This window comes from Culex pipiens, chromosome 3, assembly GCF_016801865.2.
Source record: "Culex pipiens pallens isolate TS chromosome 3, TS_CPP_V2, whole genome shotgun sequence".
NCBI classification, from domain to species: Eukaryota; Metazoa; Arthropoda; class Insecta; order Diptera; family Culicidae; genus Culex; species Culex pipiens.
In genome coordinates this window covers 60728520-60756201 of record NC_068939.1, presented here as the reverse complement: position 1 = coordinate 60756201, position 27682 = coordinate 60728520, and the positions used below count along the sequence as shown (strand labels likewise).

The following is a 27682-nucleotide window of genomic DNA, read 5'->3' as shown; positions in this document are numbered from 1 at the left end:
TCACGCTAGATTTCGGTTTCGGACCACTGTGCAATGTAGAATGGCTCAATAATTTCCTCAGAAAAATAATATTTTCCTCGTTTATAAACTAAATTTACTTCACTACAATTTTAACTGACTGCAAATAATGCAAAAATGAATTAACGTTAACAAAAACATAGCAGAAAACTTGTTTAATTTTTTTGTTTTTTGAACGATAGCTTAAAATAGTACCTTTCTACATGTTCTATCTGATTTCGTTTTGTTTACCTTCACAGCTGATTTTGTTATTTTCTTTCGCGCGTAAAATCGTACCCCTACGATGTAGGACAGTCAGACATTGGTCTGATGTCGTTCGTTCGGAATGTTTTGTGCATTGAATGGAGGGTCCAACGTTCTGCTACTGTAGGTCATCATGATTTTTGAAGTGGCGCTATCTAGGCGGATGATGCACACCCTTGCTCTTTTCAACGTATCTTGGTTTGATTTTTTACACACGTTTTTCGATGCTTTTTGTTCAGTGATGTACATCTGTTCTCTGTGCTTTCTCCTAAAGGACTTAATCCATGAAAAAAAAAATACAAATCAGGAATACTAAAAGATTATTCGGAAATTACTAATATTGATGTCTGCAAAAAGAACACTGCATTGCAATTTTATCATTAATCGTATAAAAAAATGTCACTTTGGCATTGATAGCAGTTTTAAAGCACACTATGGATATCAATTAACCGATATTACGATATTGTTGACATAATAGTACTGCCCCTGATCACATAAATGTCCCATATGCATTTTCATCGTTTTTGAGTTATTGATGCAGTTTTGTTCAGAATCGCGAGATCTTTCTGAAAAGCCTATAACATCCAGTACTTTGTTCTAGAAATCAGGAGAAAATCCAGTTTTTTTTTGTGCAAATTTTACATGTAGCCTTATGTGTGGAACAAACTTCAAATACGTTTTTCTCAGTTTGCTGTTTTTGCATATAAGACATTTATGCGAACATTGGCAGAGTAGTCCATGCAACAAGTTGCAAAAAGAGGATGAAAAAATCAAGTTTTGCAACGAGTTCCATACAACGTTTTTTTGCAGTTCCAAAAAACACCTTTTGGACAGAATTATAGGACAAATGTCCATGCATTGAGTCAATGAATCGTTTAAATAAAAAAAAAAACGTTGAAAAGTTTAACTTTTCCTAACAAGTTCCTAACTTTTCAGCATCCATTTCAATGCTGAAAAGTTTTGTTTTGAAAAGGTTTACTATCCGATTCTGTTATTTTTGGTACAGAAAAGTAGGCTTTTTTGTCGTTCTAGAATGACAGGAAAAGTAAGTATTTTACGAGCGAATTGCAAAAATAACAATATTTTACAACTCTTAAGAAGAAAATTATGACAATATTACCTTCCTAATGAAAATGCGTTAAAATTGAAAAATTGAATGTTTATTTTTGAAATTCTTTTTACAATTTAATGCACTTAGCTATTTTTTATGTTTTTGTGTTTTTTAATTGCTAATATAAAAAAAAACAACAAAATAACATATTACACCCAATTAAAAATGTTAGTATTGATTCCAAAATTTTCAAAATATTTTTTTTTTCAAAAAGATTTTACAAATTTCTCAACTTTGAAAATTTGACCATTGCGAAACTAAAAAAACTTCAATTTTCTTGTTTCTTTTTCTTTTGGTCGCTGTATCTCAATAATCAGAGTACTAATTTAATGTCTCTTAGTATTGGAAATTTTCGGAACTTTTCTGAAAGTTTTCATCAATGGGCAATCATTGACACATTATAAAGAAACGGAATACGGGAATTATCCAGTTAAAAATAAACTTTAAATGGTTATATTTTGAAAACGGTACACTTTATATAAAAAAATGTGTAAAATGCTGAATTAAAAAATAGGCCAAAATTCCTATTTTGCCTTCCTCACCTTACTGGGAGAAGGCTATAAAATTACTCGAAAAACGAAATTCTTAATTTAAAATTCTAGACCCACCTTCACGTATACATATCGACTCATAATCAAATTTTGAGCAAATGTCTGTGTGTGTGGTGAGATGGTGATCAAAAAAATTTGCACTGGATTATCTCGGCACTGGCAGAACCAATTTGGAACGTTTTGGTTTTATTTGATCCGTCTTGGGGTCCCATAAGTCGCTATTGAAAATTAAAAAGTTTAATTAAGTACTTTGAAAGTTATCCTAAAAAACGATTTTAGCAAAAATCCGGAAGATTGCAAAAAAGGGTGGTTTTTGTATGAAACCCCGTCATGGAATATATTCAAAAGACCTTTTCAACGAGCTCAATAGATTGAAGATCTGACGACCCTATATCAATAGTTATATGCACTTATGTGTTATTTATGAACTTTTTCGAGGCCAGATCTTATATATTTAGATGAAAACGTTGTCCGGATCTATCATGCGACCATTCGTTGGATAGGTAATCAAAAGACCTTTCCAACGAGTTTAATAGATTGCAGATCTGACGACCCTATCAAAAGTTTTAAGCAAGTGTTATTCATAAAATTTTTAGAGGACGGATCTCAGATATTTTGATGAAAACGTTATCCGGATCCATCATGTGACCTGTCGTTGGATAGGTAGTTAAATGACCTTCAAAAGATTGAAGTTCTGACAACCCTATCAAAAGTTATAAGCACATAAGTTCCCTGAATTATGAAGATCCGACTACCCAATCTGATGGTATGAATAATGAATCAAGTTGAACACTGTATCTATTTTGCATTACCCTCTAAATGTGAGGAAGGCACCAATCACCTTAGGGTGGATTAAGTAACGTTTTTTTTCCGAAAAAAATGCATTTTTTCAAAAATTCATAACAAATCTAAGTATTAAAAGTTGGGGTTTGTTGTCACCTAAAACATGTAAAAAATATGCAAAAAACATAAAAAATATGGATTCTGGGATTTTTTTTGGCAAAATTTATATTCCGTGATACATTTTTCCCTGATACTTCTCATCAATATCTACAACTTTTCTAAAGACAAAATAATCGTTCAGAAAAATCCTTAAAAATGTATACATTTTCGAACATTAACGTTCCATTTTTGTATGAAAAGCTGCCAAAATTGTATGGAGACTTGTATGGGTTAACCAGTGACACAAAATGACTGCTTTGGTCCTAGGGAGCATTCTTTTATTACGTAACACAGTTGTAGGGGAAAGAGGTCGAAGGCTGTGTTACTTCATTGACGACGACCATCTTCATATTAAAAGATTAAATTTGTATGGAGGGTTTCATGAACTCATTTTTTTGCGTAACGTTATGAAAGAACTCTCCCATGGGAAAGGCCTCCACACAGTTTTGAACCAGATAAAAAATAACAAAAAAAAAAATAAATGTCGAAATCGACCGATTTCAAAGAGAATTGTTCATGGGAATAATCGTGAGAATATATAAGGAAACAATCGCATCAGGATTTTGGCAGTATTTGGCGCAAGTCCTTCACAAATTTGTGCATTGTTGTGGGGAATTGAATTTACATACAAGAACGTGACCCTTTGGCAAATTTGGGCAAGACCTGCGCCAACTGCGGGTAAAATTCCAACTTATTTTAGCCTAAGAAATCAAGGCAGGGGGTGTCATTGTTGTACATTTTTTTATTGTCACTTTTGGCAATAATTCCAAAATTTGATGTTGTTAAGTGCACTACAAATCACGGTCCCAAGTTCACCCCAGTTGACGGTGCAATTATACCCTAAATCCCTCCTCGTGATGATCCATCCTTGTTATTTAACTAGCAGTCTTTCATCTGGCCATATATATTTTCCTCCCGAGAAGCTCAAGAACGATGAACGAGAGACATGGGCGAAAAGCGGTCATTAATTTTTCATAAATTTGTTTAGCCATTGATTGGATCAAACTTTTATTTCTTGACTACGACCGGCAGGAAAGGGAGCCTTGGGTATAGCTGAGAACCGGTAGGTGAACTTTTGATCCAGTCTCCGGACGGCAGGGAAAATGGAGAGAAAGCTCCAAACTCAAAGTTGCTTTATGGAAGGTCGTGGAATCAATTTTCCACCGTGTTAAACTTTAGCTGTGTTGGCACAGTAGAAAATAACGTGCAAACTTGTTTTCCTGCTGATATAAATATTTGGCTACTTTTCAATCTTTTGTACAGTGCCTCTCATGAAAAATTAATGCTAATAACTTATTTGCTAAGCCGGATGATGCTTTCAATTTTTATGGATATTCATGGTAAGATGGCCCCGCTAAGATGAAGTTCAGGTAACGCACACAAATAGAACCACACACACGAAATTTTCCCAACAAACTTCACCGAGGCTGCGGAAATGATTTATGATGGGGATCGTATTTAGCCCCGGGCCACACAAGGCAGGGCAGGTGGTAGGGCTGGGTGCTTTTGCTTGGTTGTTGAGAGAGCTTCCTAAATTTGCTGCGTTGAGTGGTCTCCGCCCTTCACCAAAAAGTGACTGCATTGGTTTTGAATTATGGTAGCAGCCTCCGGAGAGTGGGGTTGATTTATGTGCGATGTGATCCAGTTTATGCAAGTTGTTTATGGGGGTTCCTTTATTTTTGAAAGGCTGGGAGAAGTGCGTTTGGAAACACTTTGGGAAAATTGATCAACTGGTGGTGTTAGATTTTATTATGAAGATTACTTACTGGAGATTTTCAACAGATATGCTCCAGGATTGTTTTAAAAATTGTTTTAGCAAAATCCCAGTAAAATGAAAAAGTTCGTACCACTCCATCGTCACGAGATTAGGACGAATTTTGACAGCTGTTTTAGCTTTGTTGCTGCAATACTTTGGATGTTTGCGATTGATTTCGGTTGTAATCGTTTTCCAAAGGTTGTTGTTGTTTATTTTATTAACGTGACTTTAACCTAGTATGAGTGTTGCGAGCACACCGTGCCGACTGCGCTGACTGCGCCGACCGTGCCCCTCGGATCATCGCCCAAACGCGACCCAGCAAAAATACTATAGTAAGATCGGTCACGTTGACAATGTCACGCTGACACCGTACGTAGAGATAGAGACAAAACAAGAATTTACATTATCATTCCTCAATCAGATACTGGAAGGAAATTACTGATTGAATTTGCGATTTAAGTGATTTGATTATCAGCTCCATCCGTCGTCTGCTGACGAATTTACTCTGTTTGCGACAGATTAGAACTAGGAGACTAAATCTTCGAGCTACACTGCTTAAAAAAGCGTTTGCTAAAGATGGGAGAATGGGCAAATTTGTATGGAAGCTGGTCCAAGGATGTACACGAACGGGAGAAACTTTATTCGAAAGATCTCGCCGAGACATGAAAAAAAAGTCTTCTGGACGAACTCTCTAAACCCCGGGGTTCAAAAGTTACAAGTTGTTAAAGTTTGAGTATTTTGGGTTAAATTGTACAAAAAATCGTATTTCTGCGAATGCTCAAATCACTCATAAAATCCTTATTTTATTATGGGTTTCAATCATCTTGACATCATTCGCGTATCGTATCAGCAAAAACTATTAGTTCTGATATGTTTTAGCATGATTGAAACATGACTTCTCTTGTCTTTATCCGTTTGAACCGTTTTTGCAAGAGGCTTACCATAGAAACAAGTCGAAACTTGAAGATTTTTAAAACGGGTCCTACCCAGACTGCTTCAGTGAGTATGAAAGGCTACAGCGCAATGTTGTAATAACTTATTGGGATGTTCTGAGTCATCCAAAAACTCCTTGGACCGGTGGGTCTACCGCCTTAACAAGCAAGAGTTCGATGGGTTTTGACCCCGGAATATACCTGCATAGCTTCAGTGAGTATGGTAGACTACTTAGTTAATGTTTTTAAATGTCCTAGGTCATCCTAAGACTCACTGAAGTTAAGAGCTGTGGGTCTACCACCGTGACAATCAAGATTTCTACCTGTTTTGACCACTGATCATACCCGCATAGCTTCAGTCAGTATGGTAGACTGCTTTTTTACTGTGTTGGGATGTCTTGGGTCATCCCAGGACTCACTGGAGTTAACAGCCACAGATCATAACTCCAGGGAGTCCTTTGGTGATCCAAGACAGCCCAAGTCATTTACAAAGTAGTCAAACCTACTCTGAAGCTATGCGGGTATGATCCGTGGGCAATACCGGTCGACATCTTGCTAGTTACGGTAGTAGACTCACAGATCTTAACTACAGGAGTCCTAAGATGATTCTGGACATTTCAAAATAATAACAAAGTAGTCTACCATACTCACTGAAGCTATGCGGTTATGATCAGTGGTAAAAAATCACTGACCTCTTGCTTGTTCCGGCGGTAGACCCATCGATGTTTACTCCAAGGAGATCATGGACGACCCAGAACATCTCAATAAGTTGTCGCAACAATGCACTGTAGCCTTCCATACTCACTGAAGCAGTCTGGGTAGGATCTGTTTTCAAAATCTTCAAGTTTCGACTTGTTTCTATATCAATATATGGCTAACCTCTTGCACTAACGGTTCAAACGGATAGAGACAAGAGAAGCCATGTTTCAATCATGCTAAAACATAACAGAACTAATAGTTTTTGCTGATACGCGTCGAAATCCATAATAAAATAAGGATTTTATGAGTGATTTTCAGAAATGTTTTAAAAATTGTTTTAGCAAAATCCCAGTAAAATTAAAGGGTTCGTACCACCCCATCGTCACGAGATTGGGGCGAATTTTGACCAATTTGGACCAAATCTGCCCATTCTCCTTTCAAGTTTAAAAAACTGTACTTTAAAAACTGATGTTCCTATTCAGACTGTAGTTCCGTTTCGCCCCAGTTGACAATTTATTGTCAATGTGTTTGCTTTAGGTGTAATGCAGTACTGAATTCGCAGTATTAAGATAAGTTACATAGATATCTCTCTAGGTAAATTCAACACAGCTATTAAACATGGATTACATTATCACCACACAATACATCTATCGCTCAAAGCGATGTGTTCAAACAAAGCTGACCTTCCCCATCTGCTCAAATGTTATATTGATGGACAGCTTAGTCGACTTTCTCATCGCCCCACTCTCTCCCTGCCTCCCCCTTTTTCCTACCCACGCAGTGATCAAACCTAATCGAGCAATAAACGTTAACATTATCATCTTTTTTTTTTGTTTTGTTTTATTTTATTAGGGTGCCGGACGGCAGCTCACAAACACAAGCACACACCCACATCAAACACTAGTTGCTTTGTGTGGTGGGACCCTTCCAACGTTATTACTGCCAGGTTCGGGGGAGGAAAGAAAAAAAAAGGAAAACAATCAGTTCAGCTGTGGCCGCTGTGTGTGTGTGGGAGCCAAATCTAGGTCAGCACCCCGGACAGCCCGGAAGTCGAGCCGAGACAGGAAGCGGAGTCCACCATGGCCAGCCTGCGAAACGCTGCAGAACTTTTTGTGCAAAGGAAGTGGAGAAAGTTTCTTCATAGAGTAGCATTCTAGAAGTTGGTAATGGTCTTCTAGTGGAACTTAAGTTAGTGAAGTTTGCAGGATATTTTTTAAAAGTTTATTAAACTTTCCAGTTGTTCTTTTTTGCTCATAATTATTATGTCATTTTAACAAATGTTCTGCAACGCTAAAAAACAACTAATTAGTTGATGCCAGGTTTGCTCAGATTCCACCCAGGGATAAAAACCAACGTCCATGGCGATGGCTGAACATCACCAGCACTGCAAAAACAACGAAAAAAATGGGTAGCAACATTATAAAACGAATAATGCCCGAGGATCCACCACCACGCCAAGCCACATCAACCTAAACCCAGCCAGCACGCACTAACTAACGGTGTGGCCAGAGACTAAACGGTTTTTCGGGTTCGGACCATCCATCGTACCCCAGACAGCAGAGTGTGCTGGGGGTGAAAGCCTTAATGCACAACACCAACTAACGAGGGGGAGTTGCGTGGGTGAGGAAATTTAATTGAGTTATAAAAAGAACAGAAACACACAATACCAGTCCATTGGTTTTCCCCTTGGTTTTGGGAGATAATTAGGACCGGTGGAGTTGATGAAGGGCTGCATTATCCCAGGTTAGAATGGACCGATGCGGCTGATGATGGGTAATCTACTGGAAAGGTGTGCTGCTTTCGTCCAAGCTGCGATTGTCTCGGTACTAATTAATCACGTCCAACCTTTTAATTCGTCTTTTTTTGTTCATTCTTATGCGAGATTATCGCCATTGTGATACCTGCTAGGATTGAAAGAAGCTAATTTTTCGTTCTAATTAACTCGTTGGATATTACATTTTGATGACCGAAACGCAACTTTTTTGATTGTAGAAACTATTTTTTTTGCATTTAGCACGGGAAAATCGTTTTATAGGAAATAATTGGTTTATATTTGGGAATTCAACCAAATAAGAAAAAATCTTTTATTAAAGTAAAAAAGGAAGTTAAACATTTTTAAAACTGTTTCCATCTTTGTGCAAACTTTTTTCTCTGACGCCATTTCGCATAATGTTTCTCAATTTGTCTTACTCTTCTTTTCACCAAACAAGTTTGGTAGCTCTCCGTACAAAATAAAACACCTATGTGGTTGATGCCTCACTACACAGAAAAAAATGATGGAAATGGTGACAGATTTTGTGTCAAATGATGAAAATGATGAATTTTCATCAGTTTTTGATGAATATTCATCAGCTTCACATTTTTACAAATAGAGGTAATATTCAACCTACAAAATTTTCAACATTCCAAAATTCAACTCCCATTTTTTGTAGATCCACAATAAAAAAATACAGCAACATCATTAAATGGTTTAAGTGGTCATTACTTGAGTAATCATTACTTGAGACAGGAATGCCAGATCTTCAAACTATTAAACACGTTAGAAAAGTCTTTCAATTACCAACGATGGGTCGGATGATAGTTCCGGACTAGTTTAAATACATTTAAGTGCGATTCGGCAAAAAAAAACTACACAAATATCAATTAAGTTGTCATAGCATGGGACAGGGTGGCCAGCTCTTGAAACTTTTTGCTTAATTTGAAAGGTTTTTCCATAATTCGTACAACAATGACTCGCATGGTTATTCTGAACTATGATTTGATCAAGCCTCACCTAAGTGAGGCTGGCGATATTGACGAGGTCGACGATACTTCTTTGTGTATTCATTTAAAATACCGGGGTGACCTGGATAGTTAGTCATTGTGTTTTTCACAAATTTCAGCCTTAAAGTGATCAAAGTCAATGAATTTCGTCCATTTGATAAATAATTAATAAGTCTTCTTTTTATAAATCATTTGACAATGACTGTGTAACTAAGATCATTTTAACTTTTGATAAAATTTATTTAAATTTGAGGTAAATTAAAAAAAAATTCTGATTAAAAAACAATCAAAGATGTAAAAAACTAAATAAATATAAATCTTTAAATGATTCGATTTCATTTTCGATTAAATTAATTGTAGCTATTCCTGGGTGAAAACATGACACTTGGAGAGTATTTGAATTATCCTAATTTTCAATGTTTTCATAATTAAAGTTTACATACTTTAGAAAATTTTCAAAGATTGTGGTAAACTACTTTTTGTTCTTTTGTGTTCATTTGACACTTCTCTACCAAGGTCATCATTATTCCTTACAATTAGGCCGATGCAAATATTTAAAAAAAAATATCCCTCGACTCTGGCCGATAAATATTGAAATAACAAGCCATAGTTTCAACATTTGCATGAAAAAAAGTGTTTCAAATACATGTTACACTAGTTCAGTTGTTTTGCAATCATTAGTTTTCAAAAAATGTAAGATTTGATGAAAACAAAAATTTAAACGAAACAAAACATTTTGCAATAAAAAACATCCACATTTTAAAAAAATCGAAAGATTTTTAAATCAACCCAAACATGCTAAAAATAATTCTTAACGCAGGGGAATGCATTTTAAATTGATTTCAGCTGATTGCACAAAAACTTTCATTGAAATTTTGAAGCTTTTGAAAATATATTGTTTTGCCCCAGATTTCTCGGGCCAACTTTGGGGGGGGGGGGGGGGGGGGGGGGAGACTAATACTTTATATAAATTTGGTACCAGCCGGCAGTTCAGTTGGTTTTAAGGATAAATTCGTAAAAATTTCATGCAAAAAAAACATTTTTTTCAAACTTTATTATGCTGCCGATGCAAAATTAAGACTTCCTGGATAAATTAAAATACAGAACATTACGAAATGAGGATTTTTTAAAGCACGAGTTTCATATAATTTTGTTTTGCAATTCATTTAATTGTTTACCTTGTCAAAAGTATCAAAAGAGTCTTAAAAGTATAACTTTTTTGCAATTCCGTCTTGAAACTGTTTACTTTTCCTGTCATTCTAGAACGAAACATCCTCCTTTTCTCTACCAAAAATAACAGATTCGAATAGAAACACTTTTTAACATAAATGCTGAAAAGTTTTACTTTTCAGCACTGAAATGGATGCTGAAAAGTTGAACTTTTCAGCACTTGTTTCGAAAAGTAATATTTATCAACATTGTTTCGATTTAAACAGTGGATTGACTAAACACATCGACATTTGACCTACAGTTCCATTCAAAGGGTGTTTTTCGGAATTGCAAGCAAATGTATGGAACTCGCTGCTGAAATCTGTCATTTCTTTTCTTTTTTTTTCTTTAAGGAAGTGCAGATCACATAAGCTATGCTTTAAAAATGAAAATATAATGTATTTGCAATATTATTTACCCTGATTTTTTAAACATATGAGCAGTTCTCTACCAAAACGGGAAATGGCTCAAACTTTGTGAGGGCCTTCCGTATTACCAAAGAAGCTATTGTGTCATTGTCATTTTTTTTTTCTTAACTTATTTTTATTAGTTCCTGCACTGGATCACGTTCGGCCGCTTGTTCCGGTAGGCCTCCCACCGGATGATAGTGCTTGCCACAACCTTCATTGCAGAGAGCTTCTTCAGATTGGTGTATCCCTTGGGGAAGACCACAATGTACGGAATTTCGTCCACGGTGGACTTTTCCTTCCGCTTGATGGCATGCACCTCCAGCGCGTCCAGCTTGAGATCCCTCGTCAGAAGATACTTGACCTCGTCCGGTTTCAGTTCATCAGGAAAACCACGAAGAACCACCCGATGATTTCGTTCGCTCCGCCGATCGTGGGTGTAGAATTCCACTTTCTTCTTCTTGAGTAGCTCTTGCAACTTGTCAAAATCTTTGACAGAGAAGCAGGTCACCTTGGTTCCAAATCGGGTTAGTTTGTAAATCGGTTTGAAACCTAATTTACAACTTTCCACTATCGCCACGAGCTTGTAAAAATCCGTGGTGTTCTTCGCCACCAAAGGTGGTTGCTTTTGTTTACCTGCCGACTGGCCGGGTGGTGGAACCGCCGGGGCGTCCCCTCCTCCTGGTGGGCTGGCATTGTTGTTGTTTTTGTTATCCGCTAGCGGGCTGAACTTGTTGTTGTTGAGCAGGGTCTTCTCAACTTTTTCTCCTTCGATGCCGATTCCAGAGACCTCGCTGGACTTCTTCCGCTTCCGATTCCCGCGGACGGGACGAAAATCTTCCTCCTCGGAGGATTCCTCCACCTCCATCTGTCAAAAACTTCCAAGCACGCGAGATGACAACACGAGCAAAACACGTCTTAACTTGTCGCTGGCTGGCGACTGAGTGTGTGTCATTGTCATTGGTGTCGATTGCAAATTTAATTTTACATTAAACAATTAGGTATTTTTTTAGCATTAAATTTCGATTTTTTCCAAAAATCACTATGTTTTCAAAAATTCATAACTCGGCGGTAGATTATTTTACCATACTTCTTTATGGTTTTTTTTTTTTTTTTACTGTGAACAGACACGGACCACTGCGACACTTGCGTATCTATTGTAGTATGATCTGTTCTCAGGTTTTCTGTTTTGCTGCTATACACAGCCTGCCGAACGATCGTCTTCTGTAGCGCTATTGTTTGAGCGAGACAGTATTTGACGAATTATTCGAGCAGTTGCCCCCTCTCATTCCCCAGACCAATCCCCCAAATGCCATGCCACACGAGCACGAGAGACCGATCGGAGGACGTGGAGATGAGCGAGATTGAGGGGAAATCTCGTTTATTTTTGACCCATCTAGAGATCGTTACCGATCATATAGCCCAATCTTCAGCTCGAATTTTGCCTGAGAGCATGTGACCGAGTCGAAAGTAGCATTTGAAGCTCTTCTCTGCGTATTGTTACAGAGTTCTTCAACGCTCAGACTCAGTCGCCAACAGATCGTCCGAGAGATTGGATGGGATGGGTTTTGGGGAGGCTTGGGACTTGACAAAGTCAATTCCCGCAGCAGCCGATATCCCCTCTCGACCGCCACCTACCCCTTTTGCCTCGCCAGATGGGTTTCAAGCCATCGACCTTCCGCTTACAAAGCGAAACCCGTACCACTACACCACGGGAGCTCGGCCTTTATGGTTTAAAAGTTGCGGGTTTTGGTCTCCTAATACATATAAAAAAATCTCGAAATTCAAGAAATGCGTTTTTTGGGAAGTTGAGTTTTTTTGTGAAAAAAAGTTTATTAAAAAAAGGAAAAAATCCGTGTACCTATTTTTTCTCAATAGTCCTTAACAATTCCTACAACTTTGCCCAAGACCCCAACTTGATCAGATAGTTCACTCAAAAGTTACAGCTGCTTGAATATTTACGAACCATTTTTGTATGAACGGTTGCCCAAATTGTATGAAGACTTGTATGGGTAAACCAATGACACAAAATAGCTTCTAGGGAAGGTCTTCATAAAGTTTGAGCCAAATAAAAAAATACAAAAAATTAAAATGGTCGAAATCGGCCGATTTCGTAGAGAATTCCTCATATAAAACACATTAGTCAAAATAAGCATTGGTCTTATTATCTCCAATAAAATCCAAAATATATAAAACGATCAATGAAATGATTAAGTTCTGTCAGATAAAAAAATCCTGAATTTGTTCAATGATGGTGCTACATGCCATATCGTTCTTTTGATGTAGTTACATCAGAAGTCCGTCCACCTGCGGGAAGAGTTCAAGCTGCAATTACCCTCTCCTCTTACTCCCAATGTATTAGCATCAAAGTTCCTAAATTACATTTCCATGAAGCTCACATCCTCGGAACGATCGAACACTGCTGCTGATGAATACCAAATTACTGAATCGCGTACAGATTCGTTGATGAGCATAAAACAAGGCCTCGCTCGCGCTGTGCTCTGTATTATGAAGAGCACTAATAAACGTCCCTTAATTTCCCGGCGGGGAGCTTTGTGTGTGTGTGTGAAATGACGAAATAGTCGAACCTTTGGCTAAAAATTTCCACGAAAAGCGCTCGATAAGCTCGCGTGTCTCCGAGACAGAACGATACCTGAACGGCATCGCAAATTCAGCCACCGTCGTCGACGTCGTCGGTGCGTGTTAATGGGAAGGTCATATATGAGAAGAACATCGCAGTTGATGATGATGGAGATTGTGGGTAAACTCACTCCTACGCCTTCTCCTCCTCCTCATTGGCCATGCCAAGCAGGTGTGTAATGACAACACTGCCGAAACATCACCATTCCAACAACTCCTGCTCGCAGGACATACGAGCGTCCTGATGTATCCACCGTAACCACGACCATGTTTACTAACTTATCAGCTTTCCGAACCGAGTATACATTGCTACCGCAGCAGTAAATATCGTCGCCGTTGTGCCATCTAGACTCGTGTGCTTAAACCTGTAAAAATCCCCTGTTTGCGAAGTTACACAGAAACTCAAATTGTGTCAAGAAAGTATACCCAATGCGATCTAAATTCGGTACAACGGAAGCTTTGGCAGAGCACCTGCAAGCATCAACCAAGCTTCGCCCACAACCGCGGTGGGTTCACGAACACAAATAGAACGCACACACGCACTGCTGGTTTACCAAGTGGGCATGTGCATACTAATTAGCGGAGCTGGATTTTGTGAGCGTGTGTGTTTTGCTGAAAGCTTTCCAAACCTCATGGAGTAAGTGCACCGGAAGATTTGAAAAGGATGTGTACGTATACTTTGGAGGATCCAGGACATCCCACAAAAATATCTAACGGATTCATAGTAATGTCAAATGGTCTCTGGAATGCCATTGAATAAGAACTATGTTTAATATCTTGGTAGAATGATAGAGGTGTTAGGGACGTCACTGCAAGATATATATATTGCAGGACACTTTGTAAGACCCAGAATAGTAGAATAGTAGATTCTCCTCAGCAATCGAGTTTTTTTTCTGCCAATAACTCTTTCTACAAAAGCTCCTCGAGGACATTGCCCGGTTCAAGTGTTATCCACCTAAGAAAAAGTCAATCGTTATAAAGGCCATCAATATTAAAATCCAACCTCGACGAATCTTCGCCTCAAGACTCAATACACTCTCGAACCCTCCATCTCCCGAGGGCATGTTTAACCGGGTCGAATCGAAGGAAAAATCGAATTTACACCGCCGCTTCCTTGCATTCACACCTCGTTGCTTCGCATTGCTTTGTCCACAAGATCTTGTTTTTCTTTTTGCGCAAAAATTCTCGTTTCTGCGAAAACGTCAACAACATCCTTCCCACGTTGCGTTGGCTTTGTAGCCTTTTCCGTTCCGTATTCGTCCTTCCGCTGCTGGCCACACTGTTGTTTCGTCCTGTCAGGATGTTTTGCTCTTCTTTTTATCTTCTTCCTAGATTTAAATCTGATTCCATCTCAGTGATTGGATTGCACTTTTTTGCCTAAGAAAGAGACAGTAGAGTTTACATTTGTTGGAACAGTCAATTTAAATTAAAAAAAAAACTAACTTAATCCACCCTTGTGGTGATGCCTTCCCAACAAAAACAAAAATTGACCCAAAAAAAAAAAAACCAAAAATAACTTAGTCCAAATAAGACGAAAGGGGATGCCAGTTCTTGGACAACGTCTGTTCAACTTCAATCAATCTCTGAACTCAACAGATTGCTTGCTATCGACCAATTTAGCGTCTGCAAAAAACAGAACTTCGTAAAGGTCGTGGTGTTTTTTAATGTCTGTAAAAAGTCTGTGTATGTCTGTGCATTTGTCATAAATACAAATATATCAATTTTAGTCATAGAAATCCATCAGAAATTGCGTTTTTAAGCATTTCTGGAGTTTTTTTTTAAAAGGTCCTATAAACCAAATTTTCAATTTTTGCTTTTTGTGTGTTTTTAGAACCGCCTTGAGTCAGGGGCAGGGATGCCATATCTACGGATTTCTCCGTAGATCTACGGATTTCAGCCATTTCTACGGATCTACGGATTGATCTCCAAAATCTACGGATTTTCATGCTGGCTGATAATTGTATGAAGGACGTGAAATTATATTTTTGCGAGATAAAAATGTTTTATGGAAACGTTTTGAACAATCTGTTTTAGAGAAGAAGTTTTGAGGAACGTTAAAATGAAAAGTCGTTTAGGAGAAATGAGGCGATGGCTGAAATCCAGTGCAGCTTATCCAGCTTTTGGCGTTCGAATGGTGAACGCCCGAAATGTCAAAATCACGCAGTAGTACCAACATTACGAAAAAAGTGTGCCATGGCATGACAGCCGCATTTTTTTTTCTAATGTTGGTGCTCTTGCGCGATTTTGACATTTCGGACGTTCAACATTCGAACGCCATCTTCGCTTAAAAACCTGGTATCCAGTAATCGATAAGTATTCGATCTAGTGGGTTGTAGAGAGCCTGGATCTTATTAGAGAACGGACATCTCAAACCAAAAGTACCAATCGAAGCACGAGAACTGTCAAACGGAGGTACCAAACGAGCATAAGACAAAGGATTTTGCTCGATTGGTACCTCCGTTTGACAGTTCTCGTGCGTCGATTGGTACTTTTGGTTTGAGATGTCCGTTCTCTAATAAGATCCAGGCTCTCTAGTGGGTTGAGGTCACGTCAAGTCGATGATTGAAAAATAATTATGTTGGTGTACATAAAACATTAATAAATAATTTAAAACAAAATCGTAACATAAGTTAAACTTGAGTTAAAAGGCAAATTTGGATTGAAATTGGAACATGTGGTGTGTATTGGGCCCAAGAAACAAAAAAAAATATTCCAAAACATTCTGTTTCTTTTCGGAATCAACTCCTAGCGCTTTGCGATGTTATACTTAGTTATTCTCCGGATCAAAAACTTAAACAAAAATTGAGCATAGGAATATTGTATATGGTTTTGAGTAACTTTCTCTAAGAAAAGGTTACAAGTGAAAATTCCACATAGTTTTTTCGCGTGTTCATGAGGTCATTTTTAGTAACTTTTGCTCTACAAAAAATGTCACTTTTCTTCAGGGATGCACCTTGGGCCCAAGGGGCCCTTGGCGAAGCATCAATTTTGCGCACTCCTTAATATTTCGCCACTTTGATGAATTGATTTTAAATTCAAATGTTTCCCGATTGCTTTAAAAAATTCTGATTTAAAAATTGCAATTGGAGTAGTAAACAGGTTGATAAAAAAATCCCTAATCCAGTTTTCTTGTTGCAGTATTTTCAAATCGATGATTTAATTTCTAGTTTCTATTTTCTACTATAAATTGATATAAAATTCAAAACTACAATTTAAAAATCAAACATTGAATCTGTTTTTTAAATAAATTTTAGAATAAAAAAAAATTAAGTGCTTTTTTTATTTAATTTTTTATTTGTGAAATCAAATTGATTTAAAATTCAAAGATTTTAAACAAAACTAAGGAAAAAATATTTTTCAAACCACCTATAAAAAATATTTTTTGTTTATAAATTTTATTATTTCTATATTTCTTAATAACTAAAACCAAATTTGCTTCGAGATATGTTCAGAGCCTTAATGTGATAAATGAGCAATTCTCTGAGATTTCGGTCATTCGATTTTTTTTTGTATTTTTTAATCCGGCTGAAACTTTTTTGGTGCCTTCGGTATGCCCAAAGAAGCCATTTTGCATAAATAGTTTGTCCATATAATTTTCTATACAAATTTGGCAGCTGTCCATACAAAAATGATTTATGAAAATTCGAAAATCTGTATCTTTGGAAGGAATTTTTTGATCGATTTGGTGTCTTCGGCAAAGTTGTAGGTATGGATAAGTTCGACACTGAAAAAATATGGTAGTTGGTAAAAAAAATTTAGTGATTTTCTACTTCACTTTTTGTCATTAAAACATGACTTGCAAAAAACACTATTTTTATTTTTTTTATTATCTGATATGTTTTAGGGGACATCAAATGCTAACTCTTCAGAAATTTCCAGAAAAGGCAAAAAATCTTTGAGCGAGTTAAACATTTTTTTTATCAATACGGATTTTTTTCAAAAAATCGAAATATTGGTCACAAAAATTTGTCAACTGAATTTTTCGATATAAAATCAAATTTGCAATCAAAAAACTTTAGTTACATTTTGATAAAGTGCACCGTTTTCAAATTATAGCAATTTTCAGGTAACTTTTTTGAAAATAGTAGCAGTTATTTATTTTTTAAAATTAGTGCCCACTCTTGAAAAAAATATTTTTGAAAAGCTGAGAAAATTCTCCATATTATGCATTTTTGAACTTTGTTACTCTTGATTAAAAAAAAAAGACCGATGAATGAAGAGTTGGCATTTGATATCCCCTAAAACATATCAGAAAATAAAAAAATAAAAATAGTTTTATTTGCAAGTCATGTTTTAATGACAAAAAGTGAAGTAGGAAATCACTAAAAAAAAATTACCAACTACCATATTTTTTCAGTGTCGAACTTATCCATCCATACCTACAACTTTGCCGAAGACACCAAATCGATCAAAAAATTCCTTCCAAAGATACAGATTTTCGAATTTTCATAAATCATTTTTGTATGGACAGCTGACAAATTTGTATGGAAAATTATATGAGCGAACTAATGATGCAACATGGCTTCTTTGGGCATACCGAAGGCACCAACAAAGTTTCAGCCGGATTAAAAAATACAAAAATTAAAATTAAAGAAAAAAGACCGATTCCGTAGAGAATTGCTCAAATGTGTTAATTTTGGCAAAATAACGCTGTAATATTCCACAACCTGAAATCCATGTAAAAATTAAAAAATATATATAGACAATTTGTAACTTTTCTCCATAGCAGCACGTCCCTGATTTTTTTTTGTACATAAAAAAGATAAAAACAAAATTCATATAAATGTTTCAATAAATGTTTTGCTAAAAATGTTAAAAAATTTATCAAATGACTGATTTTTTTTTGAATTTATGACATTAATATAATTTTCATGAACGGTCTACACAAACAATTTTCGAAAACCGCCGTAGGCCAGATAAAATGCCTTCGCTGCCGGATGTTAGGTAGCCCTGGCTTAGCATTTGCGGAAAATTTAAAATTTTCTAAATTTAGATAATATTTAATGAATGAAAGGGCTACCTTGAATAAAAAAAATCGTGCTGTTCGGTTGACATTTTGAAAACTATCTTTTTTATTTTTTATATTTAAGTGGCTGTATCGCAAGAACGAAAAGACAAATCTACAATGTTTTTTAGACGATTTTTTTAAAAAATTGCACTTAAATAAAAACTAAAAAAAAATAAACGAAATATAACGATAATATAACGAAATAGCTAGAATAAAAATATTTTGTGTTCCCAAGACACCAACCACCTGGATTTTTTTAACAAGTCTACGGATTCGACTTCCAGCAGACCTGGCATCCCTGGTCAGGGGTATTCAAAAACACCCAAAAAGCAAAAAATGAAAATTTGGTTTATAGGACCTTTTAAAAAAAACTCCAGATTTGAAGACTAACTAATCAAGTTTCGGTTGATATTTTTACAAAATACTCATTTAATGAAGTTTTTTTTAAAAGTATTTGCACCTCAAAAAATGACTGACAAAAGTTCAAATGCCTGTGAAACCCACAAACAAACAGAACTTGTTTAAGTTATTGCGATTTCCCTAAAGGTGTTCCCAAAAAATCGAATCGTGGAATCAATATGGCACTGCCTTCCCGTTTCACTTTACGATCCAGCCTAAAAATTACATACAGACAGGGTTGCCAGATCTTCGATTTTTTAGCTTTGTTTGGAATGTAACATATCCAACAATCAGTAGGATCAAGGATACCAGATGCACAGATTTGTTTATGTTTCACAGATATTTGAGCTTGTGTCAAACATTTTTTGAGGTGCACATTTTTTAAAAAAAAACTTCAATAAATGATTATTTTGTAAAAATATTAACCGAAATTTATTTCGTTAGTCTTCAAATGCTTTAAATGCAGTTTCTGATGGATTTGTATAACTAAAATTGATATATTTGGATGTTTGACAAATGCTGAGACATACACCGACTTTTTACAGACATTAAAACAAAACCATGTGGCATCCTTGAGTAGGACGATAAATCCAAACATTGTTAACATTTAAATAAGTGAGATTTTTCTTCAAAAAACCCGATTTAATCCCACCTGGGGTGAGATAGAGCCTTTCTTACAAAAGAAAGATAACGGCAGTTCAATTTTTTCCCGAAGAAATAGCAAAATAAAGAATGGTTCATTCATTAATCAATTCAAAACTCAACATGATTTTTTCATAAAACTGAAAAGCGCTGGTTTTTGCCCCATTTGCCATGGCCGGGTGTAAGCTGTGCTCGCACACAAGCATTTTCGATTTTTTAAATCAGAACAAATTATTTTTGAGGCAGAGAATTAGCTCACAATGTTTTCTGCCTATCGCTAAATTGTTCGTATTATCTGAGTGTTTTTTGCACTTTTCAAAATATCAAGAATTAACGAGAAAACAAAATAATTCCGTCTTGCTCCAATGCGTTAAAATGGTTACAAAATGACTGGCAGAAAGTGTTTCCACACCCGAGAATTTGCCGTGTTGTAAACGATGTAACAGTAAAGCCACTTAAATGTTATTGAAAGTTTTGAAACGCCTACTGGAATTCACTAAACTGACATTTAGGCGTTAGACAAAATTGTTAGCTTTTTAAAAGCAAGCCAGAAAATTATGCAGTTTGCATTTAGGCGCCGACACGTGGCTTGGTGCGCTGGTACGATGAACCAAAATACTAACACACAAAAACGCTCGTACCGAAGCTAGAAACCCGGGCAGACGGTAATAACAAAATTCATGCCATTTCAATAACAAATACTGTTAAAATAACAAAAATTGTTATGGAATATTCATGCAAAATCCATTTTCGCTTAAGAGTTTAATAACAGTTTATGTTATCATATCAAAATTTGTTATTGGTCTGATATTGGTTGAAAGCCACAACAACTTGGGAATAACATTTTTTGTTATGGAAGAATAACTTCAACTGTTATTGGGATGATCGGATTAGTTGTTAAAATAACAAAAAATAATAACAAAGATTTGTTCGAAGAATAACCAAAAATGTTATTAGTCTGTTATAACAATAACAATTCAATAACAAAAAAATCATAACAGCGAATAACAAATCTTGTTATAAATAACATAAAATGTTATTGGCCCAGTATTTTCAAATATCAAAAAATGTTATTCCCACGTTATTTCCGTCTGCTCGGGAAACCAAACCCGCGATGTGCGTTGTCACTGGCGCATGGGAAGCTTGGACGCTCACCAGAAATTCATTCACTCAGAGATCGATCAGAGAATGAGCAAAACAAAAAAGCAAGGCAAAAGAATGAGCATGGGGCTTCAGAACGGAAAGCTGCTTGCGTCGTGTTTACGTTCACTGAAGCTTGGCATAGATAATCATGATAGGCGATGTGTCATGAACAAGCAATCGATAGGGCAACTTGTACAAAAAGGGGGTAATCTAGTATCAAAATTCTATACGCGCCAGCATCACGCGCCAGCATTACTCGCGTCTGCATGTGAAGCTCAACTTGACAACTGATTTTTTGCAGATTTTTCGAATGAATATTTCTCGAGAAACGTTTTGAGAATGATTTGGAGTCGGAGCCAAAAGCAAACCCTATACCTTTCTTTAGTAAGAAAGGCAAAAATGGAAATTTTCTAAAATCTGAACGGTAAATCCAAATGAGGTCAAATTTGTTTCAGAACCTCGATAATGGTCTAGATTATGAAACGGAGAAAAAAAATAGATAAAATGCCAAATGAATAGTTTTGGCATTTGGTGAAAATTGGCTTTTACCTTTTTTAGGGGTTTTTCCCCTTAAAGTGAATTAGTCCACAAGTTGTAAATCATGAACCACATTACCGACACGGATGAAAATTTGGGAGGATGTAGGGCTAGAAAAATGCAATTTTTTGGATAAATAAACGATTTCAATATTTCAATTTTCGACCGAATTTTTATTTGAAAACCGCCTGATCAGGTGAAAACATACTCCGAGTCCCCTTAAAAAATGGATAAATTCAAATTTGGTATGAAACTGGTTCAGGTTCAGCACATCCCCTTTCAAATGCACCTGAGAGAGCTTAAATCCATAATGTGGGCTCTGAGAAACCCCCTACCACAAAATTGAGCACTTTTGTACCACACACGGACGTCACGCGTGCTCTAAGGTAAATTGAGCGCCAAAATTCGGATATTGGAGATAGACCAATTCTGTCATTGCCAAACGATCGGGCGTCAAAAATCGATCGTTCCTGATTTTTTGCAGATTTTTCGAATGAATATTTCTCGAAAAACGATTTGAGAACGAAGCTTGATTTGGAGTCGGAATCAAAAGTTAACCTTATACCTTTTTTTAGTAAGAATGGCAAATTTTGTGACGGTTGCCAGATCTATGAAATTTTGGACCCATCCTGAAGGTATTTTGATAACCTTTTCAAGAATGTTCCGATGATGTACAGAGAAACCTCTTTCTACGCGGTTGCATTAAGATTTTTTTTCGTATATTTCTCTTGAACCCAGCGATGGAATAATCATCATCAAAAGAAAATCATTGGATGTTCATCAAGAGAAAAAATCCGAAGGGAGCATGCTCTCCTCTATCGCGCACGAAAGATCGGTAAATAGAATCTAAAATATTCATCATCTTGATTATTCGGCGGAACATCTTTTTCACTACTACACTTGCAAGTGTAACGTTACACGTCGGAAATCGACCTGTAACATTTTGTAGATGGGCAATGTGTGTATACAAAGTGAAAAAAATAACTTTAAGTGGTGCTGACAAAGAAATTCATAAAAAATCATCAGCAGATTGATACTGGGTACCAAGAAAAAACATATTTTCAATCGGGTCTTCATTTTGGATCGTTCTATGAACTGACGATTCTCTTCCTCGACGGTCCCTTGGATATTGACAACCAGAGAGTCGACATAATTATCACATAAGATGTTAATACTTGAGACAGAGTTGCCAGATCTTAAAAGAGTTAGACTCTTTTGGAAAGTATTTTTACTATCCATTTAAAATTTCATACAGATCAGTGCAATCCGGCCTCAATGTACATAAATATCACTTAAGTGGTCATAAAACAGGGTTGCCAGATATTTGAAATTTTGGACCCATTTGCAAGATGATGGTAACGGACATTGTTTAAATGTAGACAAGTGCACTCAGGTGAGTTCCGGCTTCATAAAAGAATAAATATATCACTTAAGTGGTTATAATTAAAGACAGGGTTGCCAGATCTTCAAAATTTTAGACTCGTTTGGAAGATATTTAAATGTTATATTCACACAGTTTTGTAATTTATTTGTGAATTATTGCAATTTTGTCAAATTATAGAACATTCGTAACTTGTTCAGATCTTTACAAAATCAAAGCATTGGAAAATTATATAGGATGAGAAACTTTGATTTTATGGGTAATTATTGTCTCTGATTATGACAGTAAAGTCGACCGACATCCCTGTTTTTTACATTTTAAAAAAGGTTTGTTTTATTCTTGGTATCTGAAATTTACTTGTTTAGAAAAAATCGCACCACACTTCTTCTCAACGGTTGACCAAGCTACGTCCCGGATCGGATAAAAGTTTCCTGCCCGAAGATTCTGTTGCGCTTTCCGGGAAGTGTTATTTTTATCCGTTTTCCCGGTCAGCAGATCCCAGCACGTCCTGTATGTGTGTGCGAGCACGAGAATTGTGTTCCGCTGATCAACCGTGAAAAATATCTTGGCCGAAGAAGGAGGTAGGGGAAGGTGGGGCAAGACGACCATATGGGGCAAGAGGAACAATCGCTCGTAAGGCCGTAATTTTTACAATTTTGATTATTTCCAGTATGAGGAATTGTTGCTAGCAATGCAATTAGCTGTTTCTACTACCAAATAACCGCCAAAACGACGTAAAAGCCACGGGGCATAAGATTGAATGAAGTTTTTTTTCAAAACCTTTGTTTCCTTATAATATCTGGAAAGTACAAAATAAGGCTGAGGGTTCGTTTTAAGGCTCATTTTATCAAAATGCTATTTTTCCTAGATCAGTAGTGTCCCTACCAATGACTTGCACGTATTATAAAGTATGATTTATGTTTTGGTTATTTTTATAGAGAGCTTTTTAAAAATCTTGTTTAGGTGGGGCAAGTGTACCATATGGATTTTTAGTATGGAAAAAAATACGAATTGCTGCAGCAATATATTTTATTGTGAAAAAAATACATAAAAGTGCTTAAAAACTGATAAACAATTGTTAAAAAAATTGTCCATACACGATATAATAATATCATGAAAATTTACTATTTATCATCTAAGTAATATTTCTTTTCGTAAAAACGGTCAAATTTTTAGTAAAATATTATTTTTTAATCTAAAAATGAAAGAAACGTTTCAAATACAACCTAATCTGATGTATCTAAGTGATAATAGTTCAATTGTTAGTAAATTAGCATGTTTTTTCATGCATTGTTCCTCTTGCCCCAACGGGTTTCTCGTCTTGCCCCACTAGTTGAGTAGAACGTACGAAAAATCAAAAAAATTAAAATCAATTTTTTACGTTAAAAACAGATTTTTTTTTAAACTTGTTCTATCAAAGTCTCAGTCAAGACCAAAAATAAGATGATTCTAAAAAATCCGACAGATTTTTTAACGTTTTTAATGGTTTATAACGAGCATTTCCTTAGCTTGTTACACTTGCCCCACTTTCCCCTACATTGGAAAGGGCTTCATCCCTTTCGAGGATGTTGGTATACCCAGAGAAAATCGTTTCCGTTTGGAAGGGTTTTTTTTTGCCCTCTCTTCTTCGTCCAACAAGGAGTTAGAGGGGGGGTTTTCCGTTCAATGTCTATTAATTTGGAATGAACAACACACTTTCCCGGGGTAAAAAAAGGTTGGAAAAGCTGTCGTCCAAAGATGGCAGCAGGATATCCTTCATCCCGAAGCCCTGAAGGATCGTTTCGAGAAGGATGTACGAGACGTCAGTGAACAACTGCGGAACATGGCTATTCCGAAGAAATGAACATTACTTACATTACTTTGTGTGTCGGACCATGGTTCGTGCATGACAGCGAATAATACTTGTTGGAAGGAAAAAGCCGGGAAATTGTGTGTGTGTGTCCGGGCAGGCCCCAACTGGTCGGGGATTATAACGGGCTTCAGAATCGTTTTAAATGAAAGTGGGGAGAGGTGAGCGCCACCCCGACACCATCAACGGTGAGATTAAATTTAAAACGTTGCTTAAGCCACGCAATGTGCTGGCTGCCAAGAGCGGGGATGAATGTACGAGTATGTACATTGTACGGCCTCGATGTGCTCGTTTCGGGGGATTCTGGAGTGCTGGAAACTTGAGAACGTGTCTCATTGCCGTGGAAACGTGATTCTGCTTATCGCGATAAACGAGAGAAAATTCTGGCACACAAATGAATTAATTTAAATGCACATTTTTTGCTGCTTCAAGATCAAAATTAACGAACAAAATCTGAACCCTATCAACCTCCACTAGAAAATCAAACGATTAAAAGCTTAGAATTTCCTAAAACAACCAACTATCCTTGAACTCTCTCATTTCACCAAAAACGAACTTTTTTGGAAACCAAACAAGCAGTGGTCGAGGTGTCGGACACGTGTTGGGTTTCAATGAATCTAACTTTCTCATTGGTAGAGATTTTGCTCCGAGAGCGTTTGGTTTGTATTCTAGGAAGATACAGTTCCCAGCCATAATCTCCAATTGAATCTGTGGACGTGCGAAACGTTGTGATGAGTTGAAGGTTGGAGCGGAATTTACTTAATTTAATTGAAAAGCGAATATGATTGTATTGTTTTGTTTTGACAGCACTTTCCAGATTGTTTGAAATTTTGAAATATCAGGTCATAGCATGGAGTTTATTGGGTTTTTTTTTAGGCCATTGCAAATATTTTTTTGAAGTTTATGTCCCTCGACTCTGACCAAATTCGAGGGGGGGGGGCTGCAAAAAAATAAAAAAGTATAAAAATTTAAATTGCGAGCCACGGTTCAACATTTTAATGAAAAATGTGTTTTAAAATGTTTTATACACCTGTCCAGTTGTTTTGCCATCATTAGTTTCCAAAATATCAAAGTATTGACAAAAAAAAATATTCTCCGAAAAATAAAATTTGCATTGGAATTTCATAAAAATTCAAAGCATTTTTAAACAGGCCCAAACATCCTAAATATGGTTATCAATGCAGATAAGTTTTAGATTGTTTTCAGTTGATTAGACTTTTTTGGAATTTTTTTTGCTCTCTGATTTTTCAGACCAATTTCGAAGGGGGGGGGGGGGGGGAGGTGACATAAACTTAGAAAAATATTTGCAACGGCCTTTATAAAACAAAATTTTTCCATAAGCCAAAATACAAATTTATTTCAAAATGATACTGTGTTAACAAACAAAGAAAATTGACTCTCTACGATTTTACAAAACGACTTCGATTTTTCAGGGGACCAAAAAATACATCTTATGAGCTATAGCAGAGGATAGTGCAAAATCTAGTTTAGGAGATATGATTTTTTTATGAAAAAAAAATGTATTTTTGATAACATGAAAAAACAGAAAAATATTTTTAAACCGAAATCGAAATTGCAATCGGAAAATACTTTAATTTTATTTTCGAATTATAACTCTAATTAGGTATGGGTAATTCTCTACCAACTCACACGAAATCGGGAAAAGTTGCCCCGACCCCTCTTCGATTTGCGTGAAACTTTGTCCTAAGGGGTAAGTTTTGTCCCTGATCACGAATTCGAGTTCCGTTTTTTGATATCTCGTGACGGAGGGGCGGTACGATCCCTTCCATTTTTGAACATGCGAAAAAAGAGGTGTTTTTCAATAATTTTCAGCCTGAAACGGTGATGAGATAGAAATTTGGTGTCAAAGGGACTTTTATGTAAAATTAGTCGCCCGATTTGATGGCGTACTCAGAATTCCGAAAAAACGTATTTTTCATCAAAAAAACACAAAAAAAGTTTTAAAAATTCTCCCATTTTTCGTTACGTGACTGTAAAAAATTTTGGAACATGTCATTGTATGGGAAATTTAATGTACTTTTCGAATCTACATTGACCCAGAAGGGTCATTTTTTCATTTAGAACAAAATTTTTCATTTAAAAATTTCTTGTTTTTTTCTAACTTTGCAGGGTTATTTTTTAGAGTGTTACAATGTTCTACAAAGTTGTAGAGCAGACAATAACAAAAATTTTGATACATAGACATAAGGGGTTTGCTTATAAACATCACAAGTTATCGCGATTTTACGAAAAAAAAGCTCTACAACTTTGTAGAACATTGTTACACTCTAAAAAATAACCCTGCAAAGTTAGAAAAAACACGATATTTTAAAATGAAAAATTTTGTCCTTAATGAAAAAATGACCCTTCTGGGTCAATGTAGATTCTGAAAGTACATTGAATTTCACATAAAATATAATTTTTTACAGTCAAGTAAAGAAAAATGGGAGAATTTTTAAAATTTTAATAAATAAATAATAAATAGTTACACAATTAATATCATTTTTTTTTTAAATTTTAAACTAACAACATTAAAGTTAATAAATTCAATAAATCAAGCTGTACAATTTTTTTGCATTGATTTGAAAAAATAACACCACTTAATTTGCACTACATTTAATCAATGCAGTACTTTCGATGAAATTACGTAAATTACACGTATCAAGTGCAACAACACGAGCTCACTGCTCCCTTAGCTGCGTGTCTATGCAAATTTGAAGTCTTTTCATTCCTTTAACCCTTTCAGTCGTGTTTGTTTCCAAAAAGTTTTTTTTTTAAAAGTTAGTTTTATGTTTTTCAATGAGTTTCTATTTTCTAGTAAAAAATTTCATTTTCAATCATAAAAAACCTCATAGGGATAAAATCGGTTAAAGCTGACTCATACATCTTGCCAGCCCGAAACCATTCCGGTTAGGCTTTAGTGGTACATAGAATCGCGTGCAAGACTTCCATTCGGTCGGCCTGGCGGCGGCGACGTTTCCGCGTGAGGTCAGCCTGGAACCACACGTGAACACCTCGGAGGCCGGTTTTCCGGTAGGGCAGTGATGGAAATTGTTGGTTTGGACACGCTGAGAACCACTAGGCTCCAACAAGAAAAAAGGTAATATCGATTTCCCTTTTCCTGCAGTAGCCACCGATAGCCAAGATTCGCAAACTAGCCCCGGGCCAAAGCTCTTCCAAGTCGTCCTCCTGGTCGAAGTCCAGAAGATCATGTTTCATAGTGCAGAACGTTTCCAGGGCATGTCGGAACGCCAGAAGGACGTGCTCCGGAGGGCAGACTCACGAGGCCAGTACACACGAGACGAGCCGGGGTTCATGTTTTCGTAGAGACGGCAATTTGGGCGATGTGATGTGTGTAATTGCGAAAACTCATTAATTTAATCAACATGCTTGTTTGTAAGAGTATCACGCGCATTCTCGGGGGCAAATAATGGTGCCAAACGATTGTTATT

At 36.3% G+C, this 27682-nt stretch overlaps 1 protein-coding gene across 10 annotated transcripts in view; it reads right to left on the bottom strand.

The window, feature by feature from the left end:
* LOC120414454 (SCY1-like protein 2) overlaps window positions 1-27682 on the bottom strand; it is a 233476-nt gene that overhangs the window by 188431 nt on the left and 17363 nt on the right. The window lies entirely within an intron of this gene.